At 47.2% G+C, this 24,245-nt stretch overlaps 1 protein-coding gene across 1 annotated transcript in view; it reads left to right on the forward strand.

Moving 5' to 3' along the window:
• The window catches only part of TWIST2 (twist family bHLH transcription factor 2), a 58,260-nt gene extending 34,319 nt beyond the window's left edge, over nucleotides 1-23,941 (forward strand). The window contains exon 2 of the mRNA XM_008052894.1: nucleotides 23,230-23,941. The gene's annotated coding sequence lies outside the window, so the exon portion shown is untranslated. The remainder of the gene's footprint in view (nucleotides 1-23,229) is intronic.
• The last annotated feature ends 304 nt before the right edge of the window (nucleotides 23,942-24,245 follow it).

Raw genomic sequence — 24,245 nt, forward strand, 5'->3', positions numbered from 1 at the left:
GGGGAAAATATGGGCCCCACACCTATGAGCCAGTTCTTTGGGAAGACTTGTTGGATGTCATCTGTGACCCTGGCTGACTGTGTGAGTGAGCTCCAAGTCCGCCCTGGAGATGTCAACACTCACAGTCCCTCACTTCCATCTGGAGAAATGAGGTCCTGCTGGGGCCAAAGTATAGCCAAGGTGGTATAGGTGAGAGCAGGTGGCTAAGGTGAACCAGTAGGGCTCAGGGACCTGAGAGATACTTCCTTTGCAAAGTGGCCTTCTGGCCGTGGGCATGCTCTAAATCTTGAATTTTTTTTGATGTGGGGCTTCTCCCCCTCCTGCCATAGATGCCCAGGTTTAAGCTCCAGGAGAAGATTCTAGGCATGGTATGATACACAAACAGGTCCAAGGGGTGTAGTTGCCTCTCACAGGCTGCCCAAGAGGGCTGGTGGGAGTGGAGAGAGAGCAGCAGCCTTTTCCCTGTTTGGGTATTGGACCAGAAGCAAAGTCAAGGCCAATGGAAGCAACCTCTTATCATGGATAAGGGCTCAGATGAAGGGTCCAGCTGCTGCCCTCCCAAAGTCAGACTCAGTCCCCAGTTCCAGTTGAGCTGCACCAAGTGGGCCTGCCCCTTGGTCAGGGTGCAGGAAGCCTTCTGGAGCAGTGGCCAGGAAACGCCTGCTCCCTGCAGTCAGTTTGCTGTTCCCAGGGGAAAATTCTGGGACTGAGCTGTGCATACCCAGTTTATTCTTCTCAAACCCACCAGTCAGCTGGTCCCTCCAGCTCCCCTGGGGTGGCATGGGTAAAGGGGCAAAAGGAGGCTGGGGCCTTATCAGTGGAGCTTCCTTCCTATGGAAGAGAACAGACTCATGCAGAACGTGTGAAAACACATTTTCCCTAAGAAGCTTAGGGCGGTTAGAGTCCGCCCAGCTCCAGGAGGACCTTCCCCACCTCTCATGCCTTCAGCCCTCAGATGCTACCACATGGCTCAGATGGGGGAAAACTGTACCACCACAGGTATGCAGTGTCTCTTGCCTGGTCTTCAGAGCAGGACCCTGACTCCTGCCCTGCCTATTCCCCGGGGGCTCCAGGGCTGGAGGATCCGGCTCCTCTGGGCAGTGGCCACTTTCCCCTACCTCCTCTCTTCGTGCCCACACACAACGCCTTGTCAAAACCCTAATGCTGCCCAATCTGTCCTTCTCTATTTAGCCCAGGTGAAATGGTGAGAAATGAAAAAATGGTGCACATTTAACAAGGAAAGAATCAGCTCAGAAGTTTGTATTTATAACTCTGCCATTTCTTGCTGACTGTCTTGTGTTCCTGACGTTTATTGTACCAGCCCATGGCACACAGATAGCTAGGTCTGGACACTGTACCTTGCCAGTGTCCTGAGGCCATGTGGTGCCTCTTAGCAGAGCAGGTGAGATTTGAGGTGCTGTTGAAAGTGATGATATGAACTCACCATCAAGATCCCCAAGAATCCTGTAAACTATGTTATAGATGCTTTGTATGGCCCTAGGAAGATGAAAGGAACATTGGAATGCTTATCAGGATCACACCTTAAAGGGAACCAGTGTTTTTTACTTTTTAAAGTATGTTTGTGATCTTAACTTTTGAGTCTAAGTCCCAGGCTGTGGTGAAATGACATTATCATCTGAACTGCTAAATAACCAAGGGCATAGCCCCCTTAGCCTAAATTATCTCTTCACCTGATCAATTAAAATACCCAAACTCAAGATAGACTGTCTGGGCAGGGGGGGAGAGTGGTTTCTTTCTACATCCTTTTGGTTTGCTAGAAATTTTATTTCGAGTATACAGTATGAGGGAGAATTCAAATTCCCTCTCAGAAGATGCCATAAGGGTTGCTAGTTGCTAGATGAGTACACTAGCACATGGTATCCTCCTTTCCAACAGTGAGTTCACTTTACCCCAAAGGAATTGAGGAAGTACACTTCTAGGCCATTTTCTGGAACCCCAGGGATGTGGGTTATGCAAGACTCCAGGCCACCATCTTGGTGCTATTCTGGGTGATACCCATGAGCTAAGAGAGATTGAGGGTGGAAAGGAGGACAGGTGGGGTTGTGACACTGGAAGAGTCATGCATTTTGGCAGTGTAGGCTTTGTTTCTAGCACAGATTCCCAGTAGCAAGTGACTCTTCCCATCAGAGGAGATTCCGAATAGCCCTGCCATGGCCAGACCTTATCATGGCAGAAGAAGTCCAGCTATCAAGGAGAGTGAAGAAGAAGAGAGAGCAGAGTTTCACCAAGAGAGCTCTTGAAACCTGGCCTGGAACATGTCAGTGGTGTCTAAGAATATGCTGGAATAATTTGCAACAACCCAGAGACGCCAAGAGGACGTCAGCGAAATGCTAATTCGCTCATGTATCTTGGAGTTTTCTTTCAAGTGCAGAAAATCACCAAAGCCTCAACCCATTGAACAGTGATTCTGATGCTCACTCCAACACGGTTAGCTCCTGAGGTTACCAATGTCCAAGGGAGCCTTCACACCAATGACATCACTGACACCACCAACACCATCTTGTCCTGAGAACGAGGTGGCCCATCTGTTAGAGGAGGAGAGGATGCAGAGAGGCATCTCCCAGTCTAGTCATAACATACCTTTCCTCTCTTGCACCCAACCACATCATCCTAAAACATGTAGCTTCATGAGTACAAGCCCATTGTTACTAATTTAAAATGCATAAATGCCATTAAACCATCTTTCTTTTTGTTTTGCCCTTGTTGATTTTAACGAGTTAAGTTTCTTCACAGGCACATTCGGTATCTTCCTCTCCATACCTCTTTCCCAATAATACTTGTACTCTGCCAGCCATGGTTCTGCTATCTTGTATATTTTCAGGAATGGAATCCTGGCATGTGGCAATAATTAGTGTAATTAAATGATCAGCTTCTCAAGTGGCATCTAATTACTTTTGTTTGTTTGTTTTAGGTAATCCTTTGTGTGAAACACTTGCTTTGGCACTTGAGGCAGACCCAGTGATACACCTCAAAGTTGAATCTCTCCTTCACATTCCTCAAAGGGCCTGTGATTAGGTGAGGCCTTACTAGTTTCAGCCAATGAGCTTTGGGAGGATTGACAGTAGGGCTTCCCAGCTGAAGTATAGTAGAGGCTGTGAACAACATGTCAGGCTCTCTTCTGCTGCCTCGAGTGCCTGAAGAGGCCATGGTTTCCCGATAGTGCAGATATAAGAAATGGAGACTCTACCACCCTGGGTCCTTTAGTGACGATGTGTAGCAGAGGACCTGCCAACCTGAGGCAGCGAGAAGGAAACTACTGCTGTATCAAACCACTGAGATTTAGGGGCTTGTTTGTTGTTGTCACAAAGCCTAACTTGTCCTGCCTGAAACAGCACAGACATAAGAAGGAAGACAGTCTCATAATCCATTGCTGCCTTTCATGTTGTCCTGAAAGCTTCATACAGGTATTCTTTGCTTTGTGAAATGGGCATTTCCTTGGGACAACTGTATAAAATGAATTATTTACAATTCATGTTAGAGAAGAACTCAGTTTCTCAAGGCACTTTTCACTAAACTTTTTTTTTTTTTAAACAAATCACAGAAACGTTTGCAAGGTGTAACCCTGGTTTCTTTGTTTACTAAATGTGAGTTTCCACAAGGGGGGACCAAAAATAAACCAGAATTACATTTTGGAGGGAAGACCCCTTGTAATACAGGCTTCTCCCACTAGGGAAGTGTTCTAGAAACCCAACAGCATCAGTGTATCAGCTAGCATTGTGAGAAGCTGTGTTCGGCTTGAGTTAATTTTTTTTAAAGATTCTTTCAACACGTTTGTGCACTTCATGATGGATGATTTGCACCAACAGCCTGCCCACAATGTGCTCAGTGTTCAGCAGTTCTTGGCTAAAAATGGCATGATTCCTGTGCCCCACCCTTCTCATTCACCCAATCTCTCCCTGAGCAACTTTTTTTGTTGTTTCCCTGGATGAAAAAAGACCTTAGAGAGAAACATTTTGCCAATGTGGAAGAGATGAAACAAAAAAAACAGCAGAAACACTAGAAGGCATCAAAATTAACAAGTTTAAAAACTGTTTTGAGCCGTGGAAAAAGCTCCTCGATAGGTGTATTATATCAGACTTCCTTAAAGTAACTCATATGAGGTTTTGAGAAAGGCTTAATCATTTTTCACTTTGCCCAAGCATTATTTGAATTCTTATCTTTGGCTCAAGGTCTATTAACTTATTTTCAGAATCCTGCTCCATTTTGGGTTTTGTTGAAGTTTTCTTCTCTCTGCTTGATTTCATCCTTCTTATTTGATTGCAGGGTAGTGTTTTGTTTTAAAGTGGATTCAACCTGAATTCTTCAAAACTGTGCAGAACATCTGCATCACATCTATTTATTGACAAAGCTTAATTAAAGGAAACCTAGAAGGGGAGGTGGATTTCTGGATCAAGGATGGAAAGTAGATGGCTGAATTTGCTTATAAACACTGACTTTGACACCACTTTCCATATTCATGGGGTCTGTCTTAGCCAAATAAGTTACTATAGGATATTGCAGTGGGATTCGAATGGTAATTATATTCATCTAAAATGGACGTTTAAAGGGAAGATGATTCCCACTTGAGCAGTAGTCCTTGATTTAGTCAGAAATATTGCACTAGACATTTGGAGACTCTAGTTAGTGACTCAGCTTGATAATTACCCCAAAGTCTTGTTTAGGATCTCTAGATCTTAGCTCTGCTGTCTTTCAAGTAGTTGTTTCTGGCTTCCAAACAATAATATTTGTTGCAATCAATGCAAAAATACATGGGAATACTTGGGAAAATGTGCAGCTATGCACATCACACGTGCAAATATGATTTCTACAAATGACTGCCCAGACTGATTCTACCAGAAAGGAGGAAATGGGAGTGTTCCTTGACACACAAGTGGTTGTAAATGTTCTTTTTACAAAAAATCCCAATGCCATTCTTGGGCGTCCTAGCCACCCACTCCCCAGAGTAGCAGCAGACTCCATAGGGTAGAGGCTCTTTTCCCAACTGGCCTGTGGTCATCTCTGGAACTGTGAATTCAGTAGGGGTTTCAGAAGGTGGGGAAAATCTTAGAAGTCAAGCCTACAAGAGTAGCGTAGTCTGATTGGACCATTCACTTCCTTAAATTTACACTAACTTCTGTATCACAGACTAGTTAGGAACAGCTGAGTGTAAAGTCTCTGCTCCCAAACCATGAATTCAGTATGTAATGACTTGGGCAAACTTGAAACGAAGGTGACCCTTCTTGAGGAGTGTATGTATATTTGTGTGTGTGTGTGTGTTTGTGTGTATGAGTATATTATAAATATATGGGATAAGTGTGTCTATATATGGTCTATATACAAGTATATTTATACTAAATAGATAAATACCAAGGGCACCAAAGCTACTGCCAGTCTGCTCTTCCAGAGCCCCAAATCTCCTCTGTCCATCCCTGTGTCTTCCTGGGTCTAGAACAGAGCTCATGCATACTCTCTGCATGATAGATATTTTTTGCTGAACGGTTGAATTTCCAAGAAAACTCTACTTGTATCTATACCTTTATAGTTGCTTGAGTTATTTAATCTGCAATGAATAGTCACCTACAATTCTAGTGCAGTCGGTACCCATGCCATGGAGTGGTATTCCACCCCTTACTGGACAGCAGCTCATATGTTAATGACTGCTTTGAAACTCAAGGCATTTATTGCATATTTCTTAACACTAAGTGAGCATCTACTATGTGCCAGGTGCTCTCCAACTTGTAGGGCAGGTAGTACCAGCCCATTTTATAGATGAGAAATAAATTGCCAAAGAAGGCATGACCAGTGTCAGAACCAGCCTGTCCTGAAAGCTACCAGGAGAGAAGTTGTCTGGCGTGGAGGCTGCCTGGCCCAGCCTGTGCCTTCACAAAAGTCCCAGGGAGTGCAAACAGGCCAGAAGGAAGCCTGCTCCTGGGGCCGTGTTGTCAAGGAATGGAGGAGATGCCCTCAGAAGATCCTTAAGGAGTGAGGTCTACCTTAGGGCAGGTAGAGCGTCCTGGATGAAAGCCCACGTTGGCCTCTACACATGGCCAGAGAGGCGAGACCACTGAGGATGTCACACATCTTGGAACCCACTGGGCTGGGGTTGGCCAGGCCACCTGCCACGCTTGCATCCTTAAGGCCATAGCCTCACAATGTTGATCCCAGTTCTTCAGAACCCACACAGCGAAAGCCCACACCTACCTGAACAGGGCAGGTATCCTCCAGAGCCCAGGTAAAAGGCAGCACTTCCCCACCAGGACAAGAAAGGAGACACTTTTGTTTTTCAAATGCTTTGTTCCAACAGGGTCCTTAGCTTAAGAAATGGTTTCTAAGAGCCAGCAATCACAAAACTTATTTAAAAACAGAAAGCACATTCTGTAGACCCCACAATCCAGAAAACAGCTTCCCAGTAGAGATTGTTTTATCCAGAACTGTGACCAGAACTGTAACATGTGTGCACATGTGCAGTCATTTCTCATTCAGGTCATTTTCTAGTTCTGGAAAAATCCACTATTTAAGAAAAAAACAGAATAATTGGGGCTCCACCCCCCCAATCAACCATCCCCTTCAAAAAACAAAACAAAACAAAGACAAGACACTTAAAACATAAAATAAATACCAAAAGACTTATTTGAAAATGCTACAATTTATAAATATGAGGTTTTGATCAAGGAATGTTGAATCTTTTTTTTTTTTTGAGTTGGAGTCTCACTCTGTCACCCAGACTGGAGTGCAGTGGCCGCTCCTGGCCACCGCAGCCTCGACTTGCTGGGCTCTGGCGATCCTTCCGCCTCAGCCTTCCGAGTAGCTGGAATTACAGGCACTTGCTACCACGCCTGGCTGATTTTTTGATTTATTGTAGAGATGAGGTCTCGCCTGCCCAGGCGGGTCTCAAACCCGCGGGTTCAGGCAATCCACTCACCTCAGCCTCCCAAAGGCGCGGGATTACAGGCTGAGCCACCGAGCCCGGCTTGAAATGTTGAATTTTTAAAAAAATGAGCAATAATGAACATATTGCTGTATCTCTCTACTTGACCCTTGAGGTCTAGAGTCATCTGGGGAGGAGATTAGTCTCTAAACTCTCACATCAAGGACAGAGTGTGAGAAGACTCTAGAGGTGATCTGTTCTCCCAAGATCTGGGCTTCCCAGAATGGAATTGCTGGGCATCCCCACCCCCTAAACAGCACCAAGACAGTGGATTCCTTAGGGTTCTCAGACACCACAGTATATTCTTATCTGCAAAGAAGGTGATGTTGCAGGTTATTTGTGGGTTGATAAGAATCTATGCCCTTCCACTCTCACTCTGAGATCTTTCTAGATTCAGAGCTGCCTTCCCTCAGTTTTGCAGTTCGGATGAAGAAAGATTTATGGATCATGACACTAGATGTTTGAATCCCAAAAGTGAAAGACTGGGAATTGCAACTCTTTGTCCAAGGGAGAAAATCTCTAACACATTTTCCAGAGAAAACACCAGCTCCAGGTGCTTTTAAGACCAGCTAGATAATCCTGACCTTATCCAGAGGATTTGGACTCCTGGTAAATCTTCTTCAGTGGACAGCAGAGCTTTGCTGGTTAACAGTCTCTGAAACCAACTCCCCTTGCAGTCCCTGGTGGGGGGACGTTGCTGGTTCTGGCTGGTAACTAACCGGAGAACCTGTGTGTCTTCTCAGGGGTAACATGGGGCTTGGCTACCGTGAACATGGAGCTGGTAGCCTCTTTGTTATGTGGGCCTGCATTTCAGTCTTGACTTCTGTTTCTGTCTGTGCTGTCTCTGAGGTTTGAGGGATCCCAGGTGTTTGAGTTCAGCTGTGGGGTGAGCCAGAGGCTAAGAGGATAGTCTATCAAATGCTCTTCCCCTGGCAGATCTATGAGGCTTTACCCGAAAGGAAGGGGCCAAGGTCCTGAAAGGCATGTGGGGACCCTGTGGAATTTTAAAGGTCAGAGGTCATCCTCAGCTGACTGACAGCACCTTCATTCTGGGAGTAGGGAGCTGGGAAGATGGGGACTTGCACATTTTCCAGGTGTGAGTCTAAAACCCCCCACTGTTCCTGGTGTCTCTGCTACTCCACTCCCTCTCAGTGTTTGCCCCTAAAGAGACCCAAGAAAGACAACATTCTGAGATGTCTTTCTGTTGGAATTAGAAGCCATTGAGTGCAAGAAAATCGGGCTATACAGGGAAAGCTGTATGCAATGCACCTGTACAAGGTGGGACTGCTGGAATTTCACCGTGTGATGTTCTTTCATAGAGTAGCTGACCATTTCTCCATTCTCCAGTGCTCAATTGCTGTTGAGTCACACAATCCTGTTCTGTTTGTTTTGTGCTGGTGTGCTGACTGGGATCCACCTGCAGTGGCCACTCACACCTGCCCTTGGGACCACAGGGCCTTGACTCCACATGGGCAGTCACCAGGATAGCTGGCCCTTCACCAGGTCTCAGCACCGAGTCATTCACTCACCCTGTCCTGCCTTCAAAATGTATTGTTTCCTTCTAATGCATTCTTTTTAATCACCATGAAAATCTCCCCTGAGCTGATTTTGCCTCAGTGGAGGCAAAGTCTTCAACATTTAGTGTGTGTTAGTTGATTTCTTAATAGGATGTGTTTCTCAATAGAGATCAGTTTTATGCACATGGTGCGGAAGTTTGAGAATCTGAAATGGGCTAAAAGTAACTGAGTCCAGAGCTTGGGAAGCAAAAGGCCAGTCCCTGTTGCAGAAGGGCTTGATTAACCAAGCCCCCAACTGCTCTGCTGACAGCTCTAATTCTGCAGTGTCTAAAAGCACCTCTGCCATACCTTGCATGTCTGCCAGAACCTGGGTTTCCAGAGATTTGCAGGACTGAGCATTGGATCACAGTAAGATTCTTCCTACCCCTTAGTAAGCTGTTTGCATTCTTCTGAATGTAGGTGGATGTATGCATAAAATTTCAAAAATAGCTAATTTTACTTGAGTCATTCTAAAAAGGACTACTGAATAAAATAAATTTAGGCATAGTGATTTACATAAATGGGTTTTCATTCTAAAAACTGTTTTTTCAAGATTAATTTTGAGAACTAAAAGCTGCCACTAGTTATGGGTATAACTCATTGTCAGAGTCATTTCATTATTCAAAACCATTTTTCATCCCCCATTTTTAAATTGTTCAAGGTAAATAGTCTCAAAATTGTTCTTTCACACTTTCCAGATTCTGTGCCTGTCATAAGCACAGTCTGTGCCACTCTGTTCGAGAACAGCCCCTGGTTCCTGAGCACCCAGATTTTGTTCTCTGCTGTGACCAGAACAGTTTGCTGCCTCTCAAAGCCTTGGTCTATTCATGCTTAAAATGTGGAACATGGGAACACCCCATTCATAAGACGATTGAGAGCCTTCAACCAGATCCCATATATAAAGTGTAGGGCCTAGTATGCAGAAAACACTGAGCACCAGCCACTATCATTTGCCATTCTTGACATGTCCACTGTCTCACCAAATGTGTGGAAGATTGTTTCTAAGGAGCCCCTGACTCTCTTGGCTCCACATCTGTCTGCACTCTACTGAACCCACCCTTCCCAGATCTCTTGCTGAGTTTTAGGTCTTGGTCACCTTTCTGACACACGGTCTTCCCGGCAGCAGGGGACGCTGCTTGCCAGCTCTCCCTTCTTGATGTCCACCACTGTGAGTTTCTGCCTCGCTTTGCCTCTTAGAGACTGCTCGTCCCCAGCCTCCCTCCATTAAATCCTTCTTGGCCTGCCCCTAAATACCTACATATCCTGTTCTGTCATGGACAGGAAGCATGGAGTCCAGAGATCTGGATTCAAATCCTAGCAGAGCAAGCTACCCAACTTCCCTGTAATTTCTTCTCCCTTCAAGGGGAGGATAATGTTGCCTTAACTCCTAGAATCTGTATCTGAAGCCCCCACACTCTTCTGGAGTTCCAAGGTGTACCCTTTGCTGAGTGAACTTGACCTTCAGGGTGTCCTGAAGACACCAGCAGCTCCACATGGCCAACACTGATCTTGTTGTCCCTAGGATAACTCCTTCTCTCATGATCTCTATCTAGCTGCCAACGTTTGACCCCTTGGTGACTCCTGGTCAGGCTGACATTCAGTAGATCACCACATCTGGTCAATTGGCCCCTTGCCAACCAGCCATGCAGTTGCTATCTGCATGTGGTCCTCTGGGTCACTGAGTGAGCCTCCTTACCTGAGGTCCCCACACTAGGCCTGTCCCCTGCTGACTAAAGCTCTCTCTGAAAGGCATATCTGATTGTGTCTGTGTCCCCCTAAATCTTTCCTTGTCTTCTTGTTGCTCTGGGAATTCCTACCAACTCCTAGCCACACCTGGATTCTTACCCCACTCACTTACCCCAAATACCCACCTCCCACAGTATGTGCCTACTCCTGCATATGCCCAAGAGGCCCTTCCACCCCTTCCATCCCAGGATGAGACATCCTCAAAGACTCAACTTCCACCCTGAATTCTGTGAAGCTCCCCAAATCCCCAGAAACTTGCTGCCTTTCCTGAACTTTTATTGTGTACCTTGTTATGCCTTTCTTATAACACAATGCTATTTCCTATAATAGGTATATTTGTTATATATTTATATTTCATAGCAAGGAAATATGTATGTACTCATATGTACTTTTATTACAGCTTTATTAGGACACGTTACAACAATTTACTTTGTTGCTTGTATTCCTAAATGAACTAGGAGCTGGTTGAGGACAGGGGCCTGGCTCCCTCGTGCCAACATCCAGCAGAGTGCCTGACACCAGCAGCTGTCATGGGTGGATTGTCTCTTCAGATATTCATCTGTTCTATATAAAGTTATCTATCACGTTTATGCCCTGGGTGTGGACCGGTGTGTCAGGTACTGTGGTTGAGCACTTAGCAGACCTGAGTTCTGGCCAGGATTGTGCACTCACCTTGTCACTTGGGATGCTAGACCCTCCCCTGTCCCTGGGTCTTGTCACCTGGGTCTTTCCACCTCTGAAATGATATCATTTGACTGGTTGGTCTCTATAGGTATTTGCAGCACCACTAACCTGAAATAGGGCCCTGCAGAGTGATTTTTCTTTTTATTCCATTGTCATCCTCTCATGGATTTTATTTGGAAACTGAATTTGGTGACATCTGGATAAGTCATAACTTACTAGTTGAAGTAGTGCCTGGATTTGGAGGCCCCAGGTACCGGGAAGAGGTCAAACCCTCTTGTTATCTGGTTACTCATGCCTTACTGGCCCTCGCTGTCTCGGAAACTCAGGAGTAAGACCCTTACAGCTTTCCTGGGACTTACCGACTCATGGTGAAGAAATAAGATCTTGCTGAAAGGAAGTCTGAACAGGGTAGACACTGAGGTTAGCAGGACACTGGTTCTTGCTGCTGTGGCTCCCCCTGGAAGGCTTGGTGGGTGAGGCGTGACTCTGAGGCAGTGACACGGAGGCAGGGACCTAAAGCAGGAGGGAGCCAACCTGGCCCCTGCCCCGGCTGTTCTCTGACTGACTTCTCCATGCTAGGCAGGCCATTACAAACACAGTTAGCCTGAGTCCTTAGGCCAAACCCATGTTGGAAGAGAGACAGTTCTGCTTCCAGCTGGCGTGAAGTCCTTACTGCCCTGAAGCAGCCAGGCCCACAGCCACCAAAGTCCCTGGTATGTAAGTGCAGCCATTCCCAGCAGGAGTCCTCTTTCTCAGGCACGCCAGGCAGGCAAGTCAGGTCAGAGGCAAGGCGTCATGGAGCTGGGAGAGAGGGGCAGGGGTCAGGAATATATAGGGCACAGATATCCTTGCCCAACTTCACCCTGCCCACTGAACCCTCCAGACTCTGACTGCAAATACCCTATGCATGTGCCATCCAAAAGCATGCCTGGTGTGCCATTAAACAGATAAGGACACAGAGAGCACAGGAGATGTCAGTAGCACAAGGTGCAATCGGGTCACTATTCCTAGGAACACATCAGGATGTGCTGGTGTCAGAGCAGCTGGTTCCCTAACATCATGCTGGGACCTGATCATGTCCTGAGCCACTGGCACCCAAAATCCTTGAGGTTTTCAGAGCAGGTAGTGCCTGGCACATTTCTCTACATGGTCAGCAAACACCCATGGAACCACTGGGGGTCCTGAGAGTTTTGAGGTGTAGGTGGGGGCATCTCCACCTAGTCATTTCAGAAAAGCTTGACTCTCCAGAGGAAATTGGGGCTACACACACACACACACACACACACACACACACACACACACACACACACATCCCATAAGCTCTGGGATCTTAACTCTGGCTGACTTTGTGGAGCACTATGGGCAGCATGGTGACCTCTTCGCTGCTCATGGCCTAATGAGAATCACATGGCCAAGGCTTCCATCCCACTCTTTGCCAAAGGACCCAGGAGCCCCCAAAGAAACCGGAGGGTCCTGCCTGTAACAGTCAGTGCTCGGTTCAGAGAATGCTTCCAGCTGCCCCTGAAAGGGTCAGGACACCGCAGGGGAGGGAGGAACCTGAGTGAGGGTGCAAGGGGCCCAGACACAGCCATCCAGAGCGTTGTAAAAACAGACTAATCTCCGAAGTCCAATTGTGTCTTGATTTACGTTTGCCTTGCCTTTTGTCCCTCCCTCTTGGCCCCACTGTCATCTCATAGAAGAACTCGTGATATCCTCAAACTCCTTGGAAAATCAAGCTGTAAGTGATGGAGTCTGGCCTACAGAGGTCGGTCAGCTCTGCCTCCCTCCCACCATGGTTCTCTCAGTTTTAGACGCTGATTCCTAGCTAGTCCTGTGGTGAAGCCTGGTGAGGGGGAGGGTAGGAGGAGGGGTTAAGTCTCCGGGTCGGTGGGGGGGGGCGGAGATAAGCTTTTGCTGTTAGTTATTGCAATTTTCTGTCCTTCCCCCACTCCCCCAGGATTCCAGGGACTGCTAAGAGAGATGCAGAGAGGTTGGCCAGAAGGCAGAGAGCCTGACCCCTGAGAACACTCGCCTTTGTCCCATGTGGCCACCACTTGCCACCTTCCCCCACTTGGCACCCAGCAAGAGTGGCAGGACCACTGACACTCTGACTTGCAGATCCACCAACCCAGGAGAACCTGGCATCTCTCTAGTGGTAGTGGCCTTGCCCACTCAGGGCCTGCCATGTTTATAGCCTGCTCACCCACCTCGGCTATCTCTGCCCTGCTTAGAGCTCGCTGCGTGGATCTGGCCTGGAAAGAGGCTTCACATTCTCTATTTTGAAAGCAAAACACTTCATTTCCTCCCTGTCTCTGGACAAGGCATTTGTCAAAAAGAAGGCTGTACTGGGGGGAAGGAGGCTTTGGGGGCAGGGGGTGGTGAGCTTTGTGCTGGCTGCTGGGTTGGTACCGCCTATCCCAGCTCAGGCTGACAGCAGACTGGAAGCCTGCCCAGAGCTGGCCACCACTCAGTAGCCAATGGTCTCTTTGAACCCTTACCCAGATGGAGAAAGAAAACCTGTTCAGCTGAGTGAGAGTGACTGTCTAAGATCCCTTTGGAGCCAGCTGCTGTCACCCCAGTGCCTGCCCGTTTGGTGGGTAACCATCGGGGCTCAGCCAGCTGTGTCCACTGTGTATCTCACCTGCCCCAAGGCCTTCATGCCTGCCTGCAGCTGTGCTAAGAGGTTTGGGGTTGTGTGTCTGGATTCTCAGGAACTCAACTGGCTTGCACCACCATCTCAGGGCCTGGGTGCCTGGGATGGGGTCGGCCCCGAACAGGGAGCAGCAAGAGGCCCACATTCTTGTTTCTGCTTTGTCTCCAACCAGCTGTGTGACCTAGTGTGTCTCACCCTCAATTTACTTCTCTGAACAGGACTGGGTTGACATATGATGAGAATAACAAGGCTGGACATGCTCAGCATGCTCTTTCATCTCAAGATACGTTTTAGCTGAACTCAAGGTTTTGTTAAAGTACAGATATTGATCCTGAGGCTTGGGGCGAGGCCTGAGACCCTGCATTTCTTATAAGCTTCTGGATAATGATGCTGTCGCTGTTCTGGGGGCGACCAACTTTTGAGTGGCAGAAACTTGGAAGGCCCATGAATGAGAGTTGTGATTACAGTGGTAACTTGGGTCTGCTGGGATTAATACAAAAAGTAAGCTCCCCCGTCCCCCACGCCACTGTGTGCTGTGTGTTGTCACTAGCTCAGTCTTGAGACACAACTCACGATGGGTGCGATGCTCCACCTCCATGGGTTTGCGAGTGAACAGCTCCCAGGTGGGTGCTGGACTGTGCTCTTTCTCCTTCCTCTCTCTTGGCATGGGGTGAGTTATCTGACTCCTGGAGGGGAAAAGGAACCTGTATCAACCCAGCCTTGCAGGTCACGCTCTGGTGCTGAGCCCAGATGAGCCTCCTTTAGGTATGGGGTGCTGGACTGGCAAAGCCCTGGAGTGGGAGGCACAGGGAGAAGTTGACAGAGGGTCCCAGATTTCACATCTTGTGACATTCTCTCTGCCCAGGCTTGGTCAGCCACAGCTCCTGACTGGCCTCTCAGCAATGTGTTGTGGCTGGGTTATCTGACTGACAACTGCCCCCAAACAATGAGTGCCTGGGTCAGAAGCTGGGGGCTGTTGTCTGTGTCCCGCCGCCCTCCAGCATCTGGCTCGGTGTTACTGGTATCTCCACTGTCAGTATTTACGCCCCTTGTCTGTTGTCTGTCCAGTCCTGACCTGGGCCTTCTGAGCTGCAGTGTCCACTTTGATGGGAGGTTCCGAGTGTTCACAGCATCCCTGGTGCTTCAGCTGCTGGTTTCTCTCCGGTCTTTCCATTGTTGGCCCTCTTTCAACAAATATTTATTGAGCACCTACAAGGTGTCAGGAGCTGTTTTAGACCCTGAGGATGCAGCTGAGGAAGAAAACAGCTGCCCACCCTCCAGGATCTTGTTCATGAGGTGACAAGAGTGTTGACCTTGAGCCAGGCGGGACTGAGCCTTCCATGTGATGTGACTCATTTAACCCTCACAGAACCAACACAGTAAATAGGTCCTCTTGTTACTCCTAGTTGGGTTTTTTTAGAGATGAGGAAACCAAGAGCTAGGCACAGTAAGCCACTTTCCCAAGGCTGCACCACCTGAGAGTAGCTGCTGACCTGAATTGACAGCATCTCAATTTCTGTCCTAGGGGAGCTCAGAAAAATTGCTGGGAATTGCACACACACCTTTCGGTGACTACTGAGTCATGCGTTCACTGTCCTTTCTCTTACCAGACTCCTGGATGTTAACTTTTCTGAATACCTGAAATAAACCCTTCTTGATCATCTAGAATTGATTCTTTAAATACACGACTTGATTTGCTAATGTCTTAGGATTTTGGCATTTAAATTCACAGGCAGCCTTCTAGCCTTTGGTTCTGATGCCATTGAGACAGGTGTCAGAATTGGATCATCTTTTTATGGAGGAGGCTGAGCAGAGGTGGGGGCAGGAGATGTATAGTCAATCTCTGTACCTTCCTCTCAATGTTGACGTGAACCTAAAACTGCTCCAAAAAGCAAAGTCTTTAAAAATAAATAAATACAACAGGAAGTGTTTCCTCATTTTTGAACTCTGAAACAGTTTAAGTCAAATAGATAGAAATTATCTGTTCTTAGAAGGTTCTATTTAATTCTCTTGTAAAGCAATCTAGTTTGTTACTCTTTGGGAGGTAGATACAGACCTTTGGTAACTTGGTTCATTTATCTGATGACTACAGATAACATTCAAGCTTCCTACATTTTCTTGGATGGATTTGGTAACCCAGACCACGTAAGAATTACGAGTGCAAGTTCACAAAGCAGACTGCCTGATCACGGTCTGGTGCCTGTCACTTACTCGCTTGTGTGGTTTTGGGCAGATGAAAGTTTGGAGTTACTGGGAACTGACAGATGTGCCAGGTGTGACCAGCAGCTCAGGGCCCATTTACATCCCTGGATTCTGGCCTCCACTTGACTTTGGGCCTTTGATGATTCTCCTTGCAGGCCTTATTCTTTTCTCCTAACATTCTTATTTGTTTGTTTGTTTTGCAGTGGGGAGTTATTAGATTATCTATTGTCATATTTGCAGAGAGAGAAGCCCCAGTGACTTTTCATTTAAGACATTTCCGAGCAGTATTTGCCAGAAGTGTCAGTTGAGTAAAGTGCTTTCCAAATCCGTATACATTCGCAAAGTTTTCTTTTGCTCTACCACATGGTCCATGAATTCGCTGGGTATAGACTTTGCAGGTTGCCCCTCTTTTTCCATCAAAACTCTGGACATTCTGGGAGTATCATTTAGTGGGTAGAGTGAGCTCATAGGAAGCCACCTTAAATCTGGTTGTCATTTGTTTCTTTTTAATTCTGGAAGACAGGAGGAGATTGTGCTACTCTTAGAATCCAGAAATTTGGCCAGGTGCCATGGCTCACGCCTATAATCCCAGCACATTGAGAACGGAGGCAAAAAGATTACCTGAGCCCAGAGGTTCAAGACCAACCTGGGTAACTTGGTGAGACCTCATCCCTACAAAAAATTTTAAAAATTAGCCAGGTGTGATGGCACGCACCTGTAGTTCCAGCTACTTTGGAAGGCTGAGATGGAATGATTGCCCGAACCCAGCAGGCCAAGGCTGCAGTGGCCGTGAAAGTGCCACTGAACTCCAGCCTATTTCCAACTAAAACAAAAAAATTCAGAAATTTCTTCGTGATCTGATTTGGTTGCTCTCCATTCAGTTTCCCTTCCCAGAACTTAGTGTTCCCTTTTAAACTGAAGACATCGCCCTCTCTTGAACGTGGGGACACATTCCTCTGGTGTTTTTTGCAATTGTCCCTTCTCTTTTGTTTTTTATCTCAGCTTGCTAGGAGGCTTCCAGAACACTCTGGCATGTCATTTTTTTCATCGGGGTCTATTTTACTATCTATTACTTCCATTATTTTAAAAAATGTCTCCTTCTATACTTCTTGTTATTTCCGAGAGCCCTTGCTTTGTTTCCTGGCTGTTACTTTCCTTTCAAATCAGACTGTCTTATTTTATCTGGGCTTCTCCCCAAACGGAGAATGCGACTGCTTTGAAGGTTTGCTCTCCATTCAGGGGGCTATTTGCTAGGTGTTCAGCTTGGAGATATTCCCTTCATGGCCCTGGTATGCTTGCTGGAGCTCATCTGTGTGTTGTGCACTCATATTTACTAGATGTTTCATTGACAATATTGAGTTGATACGGTTCCTCCAGTCAACTCTGGGTGGTTGATGTGGGTGTCTGAGGAGTCGTGTTCAACATGGCCAGGAGGCTGTGTCCAGACTTGCCGAGGGAACAGAGAGTCCCATTGAAGAACAGTGTTGCCCGATGCTCCTGAGTAGAGACGACTGGACATTGGACCCATCATGACAAACCAGGGTGGATTGCAGCTGCAGCTTCTCCACCTCTTGGGCACACTGTCTTTCTCTGCCTGGTGCCTCCCTGACCCTGAACAACTGAAAGCCCGGGAGCTGAGAGGACTTTTGTTTTAGATGTGGAGGAGGAACAGGTGGTTAAGAGCAGACTGCCAGCAGTAGCTCCTTTCCACTGAACTGGGTAACTTTAGGGTACCATGGAGGCAAAGGCTACTCCACTTCAATTAAAGCCCAGTGTGATACCCAGGATATCAGCTCTGTCCTGTGGATAATGGCACATTGCCGTGGCCAGTTCTTGGCCTCTGATCCTCACCTTTTCCCCTCGAGACTGACCTGGCAGAATCTCATGTGTGTGTAATCTGGAATGTGTATGTGTGATGTGAGGTGTGCGTGTGATGGGTGTATATATGATGTGGAGTGTGTGTGTGTGTGATGTAGGGTATGTGTATAATGTGAGTTGTGTGTGTGAGATGTGGGTGATGTAATATGTTTTTGTGATATATGGTGTATATGCAATATGAATAATTGTGTGTGATGTAGAGTGTGTGTGGGGAGTGTGTAAGTGGTGTAGAGAGTGTGTATCATGTGGTGTGTGTGTGATATGTGGAGGTGTATGTGATGTGGAATGTGTGGGGGTATATTATGTAATATGGAATATGTTCATGATGTGGACTGTGTGATGTTGGGTGTGCATTATGTGAAGTGTGTATGATGTGGGCTGTGTGTCTGTGTGATGTGAGGTGTGTGTGTGTGTGTGTGTGTGTGTGATGTGGGATGTATATTTAATGAGTGTGTAATGTGGGATGTGTAATGTGGAGTGTATGTGTGTGTGCGCACGTGAGAGAGATGAGTTTGTATGTGTGTATGATGTGGAGTATGTGTGTGAGATGAATGTGTATGTGTGATGTGGGGTGTGTATGTGATGAGTGTGGGCGTGATGTGGGGTTGTGTGTGATATGGGGTATGTGTGTGATATGGAGCGTGTGTATGATGTGGAGTATGTGTGTGTGTGATGTGAGAGGTGTGTGTGATGTGGAATGTTTGTATAATGTGGGGCGTGTGCGTATGATGTGGAATATTTATGTCATGTGGAAGTGTGTGTGTGATGTGGGTGTCTGTGTGATGTGGAGTATGTTTGTGTGGTATATGTGATGTGGAATATGTGTGTGTGATGGGTATGTGTGTCATGTGGAATGTGTGTGATGCAGAGTGTGTGTATGATGTGGTGTATATATCTATGATGTGAAGTGTGTGTATGATGTGGGGTATGTATGCGTGATATGGAGTGTGTATGTGTGATGTGAGGTGAGTGTGGTGTAGAATATGTGGTGTGGGTGTGATGTGAAATATGTGTATATTATGTGGCATGAGTGTATGTGATGTAGGTGTGTATGTGTGGAGTGTATGTGTATTTCATGTGAAGTGTGTGTATGTGATGTGGGGTATGTATGATACGGGTTGTGTACATGATGTGTGTGTATGTGTGTGCAAGCACTGTCTGACTAGAAAAGATCTCACATCTTCTTCCACCCTCAATCTCATCCCTGCTCATCTTGGCAGTCCAACAAAGTCCAAGGTACAGTTCCCCTTCCCTTTCCTTGTAGAGTCTTACCTGCACTTTCTTTAAAATTATTATCAGTATCTGCCTTGTGTTCTAGTTTTTTACACACATGCTTCTTCTGCCCTGCATGGTCTCTCTGATTCATCTCAGCTTTTTCAACAACTAGCAGCACTCCTGGCACATGACAGATGCTCAATACATGTCAGAAAGAGGGAAGAGAGAGAAGGAGGGAGAAAGAAAGGGAGGGAAAGGGGGGGAGGAAGGAGGGAAGGAGAGAAGGGAGGAAGGAAGAAAGAAAGGAAGGAAGGAAGATTGAGTAAGGATGGATGAATGGATGGATGGAAGGATGGATGGATGGACGGAAGAATGAATGGAAGAAAGGAAAGAAGGATGGATGGATGGATGGTTTGGTAGTCGGAAGGAGGAAAGGAAGGATAGATGATGGATCTATGAATGGATGAATGGAAGGATGGATGCATGAGTGGGTGGGTGAGTGAATGGATAAACGGCCTTATGATAAAATCTCTCCCCCTTAAGTTACCACGTCTGCCTCTTTCTGGAGAGCTTTCATTAATATTTCCTTCGCATATTAGGCCCTGAGGGTATAGAGTTCACTAAGACCCTTTTCTTGCTTATTTGCCAACAATCTGGCATGGGAGAGAAGATGGAAGGCACTCTCTGGGTCCAGCTGCTACTCTGCAACTCTGATCTCTATCCTCTCCTGGGCCAGGCAGGCAGCCACAGAGAGGGGCCTGAATGTGGGATGGTTCCAGGTGGCCCTGAACCCCAGATGTTTTACGTTTGTTGCAGAGAACACGGCCCATGGCAGCAGACATGGTTAGGGTCAGGGTGACATCAAGGGGACCAGGCCGGAGGCTTTTGGTCAAAAAGACTAATGAACCTGCCGCTCATTCCTGCTTGAGCCCTGGGTCCCCTCGGGCATGTGAAGCAAACCCTGAAACCCACCACTGGCTGGGGACGGCCCCTGTCATTTCTGGCTTTTCATGGATGATACCGTATTTCCCCTTGGAGGGTTGGTTCAGCTCATATATCAAAAGCTGGTGTAATTATTTCCTCCCACTGAGGAAGGCTTCCATTTAGCTTTCTCTAGCCCCCTCCCTTTATTAATTATCTAATTACAACCACATTCTCCAAAGAGAGAGCAGCCTTTGACATTCTGCCCAGGAACACTTAAAAAGACTTAAATATTTCGAGTGCTCTGAACTTGAAAAAAAGAGGGGTGTGTGTGTGTGTGTGTGTGTGTGTGTGTGTGTGTGTGTGTGTGTGTGTGTTTCCATGCACATGAGTTTTAAGGGAAATATGTCTTAGCCTTTTTGGATCTTTGTTTTTATTCAAAAAAAATTTCTAGGGTTTTCTGAGCACATAGGCTGGTGTGATTTAAGTGTGGAGCTTGGAGTGGGGAGAAGGCTGGGTGCAAGGGCAGCGGAATCACATGTCTTCCCCACCCACTGCTGAGCAGCCATCAGTTACATACTCTCATGTGGACACACACTGGCATACTCACCCACAGATGCACACACTCACACACTTTCACAAAGACACACACCGATTCAGACACATTTGCACACTTGCAAACACACTCTCTTATGCTTCCTGACACTCTTTCACACTCACTCTTACACTAGTGGGTGCACACATGCACACACACACATACACACACAGCATGACTCCATTGTATCAAACATTTTCCACGTTTCTGTGCCTTTACAATTCCTCCTCCAAGGACCTGCAGTGCCTTCCATGACCTCTTCTCCCACCAGGGCCTCATCCTCATGGTGATCCCTCTCACGAAGCCCTCCATGTTAGAGTCATAGTTGTCTCCCTTCTCCTTCCTTGGCCTCCCCCGGTTCCTGTTGCAGACTGTCTCAGGCCATGGGCTCATAGCCAGCATCTGCCAACCCTTCTCACTCCAGCTACTTTGGGGGAGAAGGTCTGAACACATGGCTTTGCCCCTTGGCGCAGTGAGGGACTCCATGAATCGTTGCAGAATCGACTCACTTCCTCTGGATTCTGAAAGTCACCTGCTTATCCTCACATTTGTCAACAGACATGGGACTGAGCACTTACATGCATCAGCCTCTGTGGCAAGCACCAAAGATCCCAGGGGCTCACGGGCCAGTCTTTAGAAATTCCTAACAAAGCTCAAGGTCTCCTGGAAGGAGAACACCCCTGCTTGGGACTTGTTGCAGGCCATCCTGGGAGTGTGGCACAAAGCGGCCCCCACGGTGAGCCTTGGGGCAGGGTGCAGGACCCACCTGTTCTCACTCACACCGGGACCTTTCCAACATGCCCTCATCCTGTTAACCAGGTGCTGATGTCAGTAGTATCTCATCCCCGGACCTCACGACCATGGTTCATGACCTTGTGCTTACGACACCACATCCCTGTGCAGTCTGGGTTCCAGACGCCAGCTCCCCACTATCTCCCTAGCACCTTTTTTAGTGAGCTTGGTGAGCACAGAGGGTGGTGTGGGGTCAGGATTCCCACCTCCAGGTTCCTCAAGGACCTGGACATCCTTCCTGTCTGTCTCCCCTCTCCTTATTATGTCGTCATCTTGTCATGTCATCTGTCTACACAACCCTCACCTTCTGGGCAACAAGCTTGACTCAGAAATGAACTTTCACTATAGGAGGACAGGCAGCACCTGAGTAGAGCTGTGTGCGTGTATACATGTGGTGTATGGTGTATGTATATGCGAACATGTGTGTGTGTGGTGTATGGACGTGGCCTTTGTCAATCTAGTTGGCTTCTGACACAGCATCTCGCTGGCCTGCATCCTGTGGGAGGTGTGCAGGCAGGAAAGAGGCTCTAAGTAACACCTAGACACCTAACGGGGCAGATTGCAACACAGAGCTAGATGGTACACTTGGTCCACCACAGTTTGGCCAAGGTGTACACTCAGCTGCATGGTATGAGGTGACTTGGTGGGGCTGGAAGACTTGTGAGTCTTGATTACGGTGTCAGTTGCAAGAATCAGCACACACAATGAAACTGTAAGAGCCACACACACACCGCAGGCACACACACACCACACAAGCGTGTGCGCGCACACACACACACACACACACACACACACACACACACACATACTCCACACATTCCCACACACACACACAAATACACATCACATATATCCCCACATGCACAAGCACATACAACATATACCCCCCCACACCTCACACACAAATACACAACACATACAAACACACATTACATTCACTACATATCATACACACACTATGCACACCACATATACCCAAAAACACACCACATCTCTACTTACACAGGCACACACATACCACACAAACATACACTACATATACCACACACACACACATACCCACATACACATACATACCATACAAATACAAACACACCACACATGACACATACCCTGCTCAGTCTATACACAGCACATACACATACTACCTACACACACAAACACACACTACACGTCACATGCATTACATACCGCACACACCACACAGCCCTACATGCTATACACAGTCCCACACCATACATTCATACCACACACATACTACATGCTACACACATACCCCATATACCACACACACCCAACATCGTACACGCACACCACATGCACACACACACACACACACACACACACACACACACACACCCCACAAATGACATGTGAATGCACTCTTGGACTGTACCGGTGTTGCCTGTCTGGGTCTGATGCTGCCTGTCTTTATTCGACATCATTGAGGGAAACTGAGTAAAATGTACATGGGACCTCTCTCTGTATTTTTTTTGCAACTTCCTATTCATCTATAATAATTTCAAAAACACAAGTTTAAAAGCAATAATCTACCCTTGCAGACTGCCCCCCCCCGTGGCTGACCCATTTTCCTGCATCTTCCCCCCCACACCATCCTCAGCCCACCCCAGTCCACCACTGCCTGAAACCCCCACAAGCCCCTCAGACCTGCACAGACCTCCATGCAGAGTGGCCCCTGTCCCCAGGCAGCCTGTCCTGTGGGGCTCACCACAATCAGGCAGCACCTACTGTCCGGGGAGCTGTCTGGGAAGTTCTCCGAGGTGCCTTGAGGCCTGGGAGTGGTCCTAAAGGGTGGTGAGTAGGGAGGGAGTTCTGGGCTTGGCCTGGCCCCTGGAAGCATGGGTTGCAGATGCCCAGGTGCCCCGGCATCAGTCACCTGTCCAGGTTCTTCAGGGAGGATGTGAAGGGGCCTGAGTAAGAACAGAGCCTGCTGTGTGTGGTGGTCACTCTGTCCTGAGCTCCCTCGATGGGAGGCCATGTCCCCTGGGATACTGAGCGACACAGCAGCAGTTCATCTTCCCTCCTCCTTGTCTTCCAGACTGTCCCACACATCTGAGGTGTGAGTGGGACTGGGATGCATCTGAGTCTGTATCTTCTGGAACCTGAACAACCTCAAGGAGGCACCACCTCCGCTCTCCAGCAAGGCGTTGAGACGTGGGACAGCAGCGGCTTCGAACACAAGAGCCGGACTTCACCCTCCTCCCCCAGGACAGTCCCCGGATGGGAAGGGCACTCAAGGCCCTCTTGCCAGTGACTTTGTCATTGTCATCTTTGTCCCTGTTTGGACTTTTCCTCTGGGTTTTGTGTTTGGGTGGAGGTTTTATTCTTTCTGAAAATCTCTAGATTCAGGAACATCTTTATGAGGATTTGAAGTTTTGAATTTGTATTTCCCTCTAAGTGCCTTTTTTAATGTATTTTTTGAAATAAAACTGAAATGCGTTCTTGTACAATTCTGTTTAAACTGGACCAAGGCTCTCAGAAAAGGAACCTCGGGTTCCCTCCCCTCCCCACAGCTCTGCATGATTGTTTCAAGTCAGCCTGGAATTCCCATTCTCACACCGCTAGTCTTTTTCTTTCTCCATGATTTGCTCAACTATCCTTTTTTTTAAAAAAAAATATTTTCTGTTTCAGTGTATATGTTGCTTGTTTGTTTTATTTATTGAGATATTTTTACAAGCTAAGTGACTGCAATGTGGCTGTGTATACTGCTCCCCTGCCCAGGAATAATAAAGACTTCCGAGCAGCCCTGGTCTCTTCAATCTTTGTTCGCAGCTCTACTTTGACGCTCAAGGAACTGCCCAAGAAGCTGGAAAGGGTAGAAAAAAATGACAATTGCTTCACTTTAAAGAGGACAAGAAAGGATGCAAGACATTTCATTCTGTGCATAATTGTAGAAATATCTAGAAATTACCCACTGTAATGTCATGTGAACAGATCCAGGCTTGAAAAAGCAGGTGAGTTGGGCTCAGCCCTTTTCACAAACTCCCCATCAGCCTCATCTGGGAGAGACTATTGTTCTCTAAACCATTGCCTGCTCTTTATATCAAAACATGT

Source organism: Carlito syrichta, unplaced genomic scaffold (assembly GCF_000164805.1).
Source record: "Carlito syrichta isolate Samal-C Ts95f unplaced genomic scaffold, Tarsius_syrichta-2.0.1 Scaffold287649, whole genome shotgun sequence".
NCBI classification, from domain to species: Eukaryota; Metazoa; Chordata; class Mammalia; order Primates; family Tarsiidae; genus Carlito; species Carlito syrichta.